Source organism: Gorilla gorilla, chromosome 21 (genome assembly GCF_029281585.2).
Source record: "Gorilla gorilla gorilla isolate KB3781 chromosome 21, NHGRI_mGorGor1-v2.1_pri, whole genome shotgun sequence".
Taxonomy (NCBI): Eukaryota; Metazoa; Chordata; class Mammalia; order Primates; family Hominidae; genus Gorilla; species Gorilla gorilla.
The window spans coordinates 67,680,700-67,686,699 of NC_073245.2; positions in this window are offsets into that span (position 1 = coordinate 67,680,700).

The window sequence follows — 6,000 nt, forward strand, 5'->3', positions numbered from 1 at the left end:
TGGTGCAGAGAAAGACTTTGTAATTATGACTGCCTATCCAAATGCAATACAGGAAAACATGGATATATTTTACTAATGAAAAAATAACTACAGGAAAAAGCAAACAAAACAAAAATGAAGTCAAAAGACAACTGAAAACTGGGAGAAAATATGTACAACATATGCTACAATCGAAGCACTAATATAGGCATTTTATATATATATATGAATAATTCTTAAAATTTGAGGGCAAAAAGAAAAAAATCTGATTTTTTTTTAAAATGAGGGATGACAGGAACAATTACAGAAACATACAAAGATGCAAAAATGTTCTTGAAACATATGAAGGACCAATCACTCATAGTTTGAGAAATGAAAATAAAAATACTGACATGCAATTTATCACCTATCAGACTGGCAAAAATTAAACGTGTGTCAATACACTCTGTTGTTGAGGCTATGGGGAGACAGGAATTCTCACACTTTGCTGATGGGAACACCTAGCGGTGCAACCCCTCAAGAGAGGAATTTGGCAAAATCTAACAAAACTCCGCATGCCTACAACTTTTGCACTGCAGTTCCCCTTCTAGGAATCTACCCTGAAGGTACATTCCCAGCAATATGAAAACACTATACACTGGGTTATTCATGGCAGTCTTGATCATAATGCAAACATTTGGAAACAACCTAAATGCCCGTACATAGGAGAGCACTTGAATAAACAATGGCACATCCACAAAGTGAAGTATTGTGCAGCTGTAAGAAGAATGAGGCAGAGTTCTACAAACTGGCTTGAAGTGATTTCCAGAATCTACTGTCAGGTGAAAGTAGCAAAATTCAGAAAATTATCTATAGTAAATTGTCCTTCAAGTAGAAAAAAAAATAGGCTACAAGAAAATATACATTAATCTGCTCATGTGTGCAAAAGAAATGCAGGCTGGATAAACAAGAAATTATAGATTGGTTATCTCCATGGGGTGGGGGGGAAAATGCTGGAAAGGAGAATGAGAACAGGGTAGCAGGAATATGGAGAGGAGACACTTCTCTAAGTATACCTTATGGTATTGTTTTGACTTCTAGAATCCTGAAAAAAACACACATCAAAAAAACCATATAAGCAAAAAAAAAAAAAAAAAATGGAACCAAACATACAAGAAAAACCAACAGGATGTGAGAGGAATCCAGCACAGAATACAAATAGGAATACATGAAGCTAACTGTCGGACAAATGAATAATGTCGCCTCATTGAAGGGGGTAAAGAAGAAAATAACTCACTGAAGTAACTTTGGAAAACAGAACTGTGACTGGCTATCATAAGGCTAAAGGCAAAAAGAAATGTTGAAACATGCTGGGCTTTAGTTTGTAAATCTGTTTCTCACAGAAGTATGAGTAAGCAATTCAGAAATCCTCTTATGTATGAAGTAGGATTAAATAAATAAGTAAATAGATTGTAGATAATGAGTGCCAAGTTTCTCACTTCTAAAGAAAGAATTTACAAATTAAGAGAGAAAGGAAAGGAAGAAGAAGGAGGTGGAGGGGTAGGGGAGGGAGAAAGAAAGGAAAAGAAAAACTCGCAGATTACCACACTTAAACTTGTAGCCCCATTCCTAACATGGGAACTGCCCATTCCTTTTCCCTATTTTGCTTTTCTAGATAGTATTTATTACTTTTCAAGTACACAGTAAACACTTACCATGATTGACTGATTGGTTGATTGCCTGGCACTTAAGTTCCACAAAGCAGAGATTATTGTCTGTTTTGCTCACCTTTCCATTCCTAGTACATAGAACAGTGTCTTTATACAGTAATAGATGCTTAATAAATATGTGTTAAATAAAACATAAAATATGCTTTTTTATTTCCTGTCTATTTTTTATGTCAACTCTGTATGTATATGTACACACACATATATGTGCATATGTATTTGTGTGTGTATATATGCATATTTGTTTGCCCATATATAATTTTCTCTACAGATCCAGAAATTATAAATCATTTTTCAAAATCTAGTAGGAAAATGTTTCCCAGTTTTAGAATACATCAAACACTTCTGCAATATGCTAAACGCCAGATTCTGGGCTTTCATTCCCATAATCTGATTTGGGATGTGTAATATAGGGCTCAAGAATTTACATTTTAAAAATAAACATTTTGAATGATTCTAATCTAGGTTATCAGTAGCTACAGATTGAGAGCATCAACTTAATCAGCTGTTGATGGGCTGCTCAGTAGAGGACTGATCCCAGTCTGTGTGGTCAGAGCTGGGAGAGAGAGGGAAGACCCAGACCTGACAGCGGTGAAGTATATCCACTGTCAGTAAGGAATGGGGAATAAATCATTCCAGGCAGAGAAAGAGGCACTGGTATAGCTTCAGAATGGACAGAGGGAGGGAGTAGATTCACAGACATAATGTCCATAGGGGCATAACAGCAAGTTCTCTGCAGGTGAAAGTACGGATGACAGAGGTGCTGGGCTGGGGGACAGTGTCCCGGAAGCTTTGTTGTTGGGGTGCAATGAAGAGCATGTGGGAAGCATCCATCTGGAATGAGAGCACACTGGGAATGTCTAAAAATGGAAAGCAGCAAATATGGTGAAAGTCTTCATGTAAAGTGGTGATCAACGCTGGAGAAGCCCATAGTTGGTCCTAGTCATGAGCCTTCAGGTTTGGAAAGATGCTGATGCCATTCCTGGTGGTGGGCAAACTCCAAAGGGATGTGTCCATATGTGATTTTGGAAATGAGACTGACAGGACAGTGAAAAACCAGACAGAGCTAGAAATATCTTCAGAATTTCAACATCATCTCTCTCTCAGGGGCAATTTTTATCTATCATTTTCTAATAATATCATACATAGGCATACAGTGAGTATATTTGTTATAAGACAAAATGGGACCTGATATTATTAATAAATAAAAACATCTTAGGATGATTAAATTTTTTTTTAAAAAATTACAGAATTAAGTTAAAGAAAAGAAGTGGTTTCCCACAGTAGTTGGCATGATATAACCCAAGGGTCAACACATTTTTTTCTGTAGGGACAGTAAGTAAATATTTCAAGCTTTATGGACCAAGAGGCAAAATCAAAGCTATTATTAGGTACTTTTGTCAAAACAGAGATAACAGATTTTGGCAAAATAATTAATAAAATATACAATATGAAAATAACAATTTTGTCATTAAACATTATTAGTAAGGTATTAAAGTGAATTTTTTATAATATGCAACTAATAATTACAGAAACATAATTTTTTGGGTGATAACATTTTGCTTAATTAGGTTCGAAGTTAGTGTTCCCTGTCATATCAATTGCATGTGTTCCTATGTATGATCCCTTCTTAGTTCAACAAAAATAGGGGGCAAGTGGGATTTTGCTCTGGTGCCATAGCTTGCTGACCCCTTATCTGATCCATACCTACCACTGATCTGACCCATGCCTACCCCCTTAAAGCTTATCATATTGGGCCGGGTGCGGTGGTTCACACCTGGAATCATAGCACTTTAGGAAGCTGAGACGGGCTGACGGCTTAAGCCCAGGAGTTCGAGACCAGCCTGGGCAACACAGAAAGACCTGGTCTCTACCGCCCCCCCCCCCAAAAAAAAAAAAAAATCCAGGCATAGTGGCACATGACTGAGGTCTCAGCTACTCGGGAGGCTGATCGCTGGAGTCTGGGAGATGGAGAGGTTGCAGTAAGACGTGATGACACCACTGTACTCCAGCCTGGGTGGTAAGTGAGACCGTGTCTCAAAAACAAACAAACAAACAAACAAACAAAAAACCCCTCTCAGATCAGATCACATGCTGAAGAACAACTGCTTCTGAGAATAAAAAGTTTTCTATTCTATAAAGAAAACCCATCCTAACACAGAAAACCCATTGATTACTGGTGATGGTAAAACACAAGTGACTTAGTATAAAAACTTAGTACAAAGGATGTTAGGTATACGAAGAAATGAAAAGGGAAAGTGAGGCTAAAATCAGAAGAGATTCTAAAAGCGTAGCCATCACAAGCTTAGGAGAGAAAATTAGCCACCTTTCCAGACACTGCAGTGAGGAGAAAACTTATAAATTAGATTTATAGGGGAGTAACTTCAACAGGGACAAAATATAAACAGAAAAAACACAGTCAAGTACCACTTGTAACTAACCTTGAACAGATCAACCCTGATGAATTAAGTAGCCTACCTACAGTATGTGTCTCTCTAGCAATGATTAACTACTGAATTGAAAATGAATTTATGTGAAATTGAGGATGCCTATCTGCAAGAGCAACATATATTAAAACTTTTGTAGAATAACACTTCATATGAAATTCAAATTAGAAAAACTTTTGCTTCCTCTCAGTGAAGTAGGTAAAGGATATTTCAAAATCATTCAAGTTCTTGCTTTGTTTAAAAATCATTTGAACAATTTTTAATTAATTTGTAAATATCAAAAGTGAGAAAATATAGTCTACAATCCAATTTCCCTAACTATTCAACCACCTCCATGGTCTGTACAATGTTCATCTCCTTGTTTTATGCATGTAAAATATGGTTATGGTAATCACTACCATAAATAATTTTGTATTCTGCGTTTCTTACTGTATATTGCAGACATTCCTAGGTTGCTTTATCATCATTATTGTTCTCATATTTTAGGACAATTCAGTAGTCCATATCGACATTACATGTTATTGTTCATTTTTATGCTTTTCCTAGTTTTTCTTTATTAAAATAGTATTGAAGCTTTTTACTTCATTTTGGAATAAAAACAGTTTAAATGTGTTGTTCTATTGTAAAAATTAGTTTGAAATAGTATCAATATAGGAAGAAAATTACCCACAAATGTCATTCTGAAAACACCAATACTTTCAATTATTTATGTGCATCTTCAATTTCATATCATAAAATAACAATATAGCTAGAGCATTGTTTTCTATACTTTCCATTAACATTATGCCCAAAACTTTCTTTCATTTTTCTTTAGTGACTTGTGGTTTTCTTTATTTTTATTTTTATTTTTTTATTTTTTATTTTTATTTTTATTTTTTTAATTTTTTTTATTTTTAATTTTATTTTATTTTTTCGAGACAGAGTCTTGCTCTGTCACCCAGGCTGGAGTGCAGTGGTGCAATCTTGGCTCACTTCAAGCTCCGCCTCCCGGGTTCATGCCATTCTCCTACCTCAGCCTCCCAAGTAGCTGGGACTACAGGCGCCTGCCACCACACCTGGCTAAATTTTTGTATTTTTAGTAGAGACGGGGTTTCACCATGTTAGCCAGGATGGTCTCGATCTCCTGACCTCATGATCCACCCGCCTTGGCCTCTGAAAGTGCTGAGATTACAGGCGTGAGCCACCACGCCCGGCGGTTTTCTTTTACTTTACCTACAGTTACTGTTACTCACGCTATCCTTTATTGTTTTCTTTAGGTAATTTTTTGTTCTATGAAATCAATGCTCTGATGAACTTGTGTCCTGGTGTGTTAACCATCTCGTCTTGCTGGAATATAAGTATCATAAGGACAAGGACATGGTTTGTCTGGTCTCCTACTGTCTGCACAGGGCTTAGAATGGTGTCAAGCCCAGACTGAGTAATTAACTAATAATTGTGGATGAGTGACTAAATGAAAACTAGAGCCTTTGCAGAGTAAGAGGTAGAGACATATTTTTGTATCCTGAAACCCTCATTCCGGAGCTATTCTCCTATACAAAATGAAAGAATAACCTGTGTGCTATTTTCTTCTCTGCCATTCCCTCAATGGGATTGAAATGTAAGTCTTTGTTTCTTAAAATAACTTTTTAAGGTTACAAAGGACTTCATAGTAAATCTTCCAAATCCCTCCAGAAACTGGAAAAGTTTAGTTCCCAGTACCTAGCAGTAAACTAAGGGCAGTCTATGGATGCTTAGTGGTGATCAACTATAAATATTATGACACACTATTTATGACACTTAATATTCACTTATGATATTATGTCATAATATTTATACTGTCAAAAAAGGATATGAACTTTGAAGCCACCCTGGCAGATGACTTAATCTCA